Here is a 2,820-nt window from a genome sequence, read left to right as displayed (position 1 = left end):
TTCATATAAAGTAAAAGCCCAATATAAATACCATGGACAGAATTGTGCCCCCTCAAAATTTGGACATTGAAACTCTAACCACCAATGTGACTGTATTTGGAGCTAGCCTTTAGAAGGTAATTAAAATTAAATGAGTTCGTGAGGGTGGCAACCTAATAAAACAGAATTGGTGGCTTTAAAAGAGTACAAAAAGGGAGACATCACTCTCCATTCACACACAAAAAGGTCATGTGAGCACGCCATGAGAAAGTAGCCACCTACAAGCCAAGAGAACAAACCTCAGAATGAAGCCAACTTTGCTGGTACTTTGACCTTGTACTTCCCAGCTCCAGAACTGTAAGAACTAAATTTCTTTTGTATAAGCCACCCAGTCTATAGTATTTTGTTGTGTCAGCCCAAGCAAACTAATACAATAATTTACATACTAAAACTAAGTTATATCATAAAATTGAATAGATTACTATAGAATTTTTATTCAAAAACCCTGATTTCTGACCAGGATAAACATCCTCAGAATTTTTGTGCTACCCACTCTAAAATATTAAAGAAATGTTCAATTTGTTGCATGCACTTTGAAAAATATTTCAAATAATTATTGCTGTTTTCATTGAAAATACAATGTTACACAATTTAACTATATCCAGTGAACACTCCGGAGTCATGAATCTCAAAAAAAAGTCAGGAATTTTTTTTTCTCAATACAAGAAAAATGACAAGGTGAAGGAGCAAGAAATAAAGAAGGATTTTAGAGTTGTAGAAAAAAACTGAAAAACATTTGTTCTAGAAATCCAGAGTGTGAGTTGAATGATATTATGAAAGAAAAAGTAAAAAGAAATAAAAATTGGTCATAAGAAAGTGCCAGATATTTTTGACCCCGATATTAAGAACTCTTTGTCTTCTGGTCACTTCTCAATTAACTGTGAATAAAATAAAATTTCTGAGGGAGTTGTGTCTTGGTATTCTCAATTTCTGTAAGTACTTTGAAGACCACACACATATCCTTGTTATCATCCTCCTATACGCTAAGAAGAGAATGTTTACAATGTTTTGAAAACCATTGAGTAACATAAGTTTCTTCAGATTTCTTGTGTATGAACTAAAGTAAAATGACATAACATTTTACTAAAGTAAAATGACATAACTCAAAACAATGGATGAAATCCAGAAAGGGTTATATTTTGACATTGTTTTAGCAGACAAGTAAAATATGTTTTGCTCCCAAATGAATATATGGTATCTTCAAATTAGATGTTGAGTAAAGATTGTACTGCATCTTTAAAATATTTGAAAAAATAATGTTCAGAAAATGTAAATAATAAAAATCATACCTAAAGAATCATGGGAGGGATATGCAAAGTGATCTCAAGGTGACTAAATTCTATAATATCTAGTCCAGAAAATGTAGATTAATAATTTTCCCAAGACAAATTTGATGAACAGTAGACATAATCCAGATTTATTACTCTTATGCTTGGCTTTAAAAACCTTAATAAATTAAAATACCATTGGTTATATCATGGACATGTTCTCAATATACTTATTGTTAAAACACATTTAATAATATATAATTCATGTGACATACATTCATAAATTTAAAGTGAAAAATTTACTATTGTATTGCTGTTGTTGGTGTTATTTGATGTTCATAGAGTTGTGGAACCATACGTATAATCGTATTGAGAATATTTGTATCACCCTCCCAAAAAATCGCAGAGTCAATTCTGCTTTCAGATTGCCATGTGTTATCCTTAGCATAAGAAAAACTGAACAAACTGAAAATCAATGACTTTTCTTGAACCCATCAGATAGCTAAGGTTGCAGGGCAAACCACCACTCAGAAATTGAGAGTGACAGACAAATCCAGAGAGGCACAGTTAAGATCTACTTATCTGGATGACAAGCTGCTAAAGCCATAAACTGGTAGGAATGTGTAAATGGCAACTTTGATGACTTACTAGAGATAGTGTGGCCTAATATGAGAGCGAGAAAGTCTTGGGGGGCCACAATCTTAGAGGGCCGTACCGCTTATGTGGGTTATACCGCCAAGAACTCCCACCAGGTTTCTACTTGATGAAGATCTTAGAAAGATACATTTGTGGCTCTTGTAAGACAGTGGAGCAGAATAATCACTGTAAAATAAAAATACTGACTCTCCAGGGGAAAATACTTTGTAAGAGGTTTTTCCACATAAAGGAAGGGATTTCCTCCCACACCAGCCCCCTCTAGATTTACTATGGAAGATAGGAGAAGCTATAACACTAGAAACACACTTGTGAAGATCACAGCGCAGAGACACAGGCCCACCAAAAGAGAGAGATTTAATCATAAGATTAAAGAATGATTGGCATCACCTACACCTACACAGGAAGTACTGCAGTCTTACTTGAAGATGGACTTAGATAAATTAAAAAGGCAAATTACACACTCTTTGGAAACTACTTAAATATTTTAAAAGAAGTTTTATGGATATGCTAAGTGGGAAGATATGATGAAATAACATAAAATGTTTAAGTAAAGCAATAGTAGGCAAAAAAGAGAGAAAAGAACTAAAGAAAAAGGCAATGAACAGAAGTCAGTTAAAATTATGGTAGATACTAAGCTAAATATATAAAAAATCATTTTGTGTGTCTCACAATTTTTGTTGCAAACAGAACGTTTTAAATATTACACCGTAGCAACTCTGTATACTGACCTTCCTTGGGTTTGTTATCATTGCTGTTTATTTATTTATTGTTTCAATGACTTGGGTGGGCTATTTTACTAAAGTCCCTTTACCCTGCCTTGTGCAGCCTCTAAAATCAGTTCTCAGAAGGTACAATT

Source organism: Propithecus coquereli, unplaced genomic scaffold (assembly GCF_000956105.1).
Source record: "Propithecus coquereli isolate 6110/MARCELLA unplaced genomic scaffold, Pcoq_1.0 Scaffold345, whole genome shotgun sequence".
NCBI classification, from domain to species: Eukaryota; Metazoa; Chordata; class Mammalia; order Primates; family Indriidae; genus Propithecus; species Propithecus coquereli.
Note: the sequence above shows the minus strand (reverse complement) of the source record.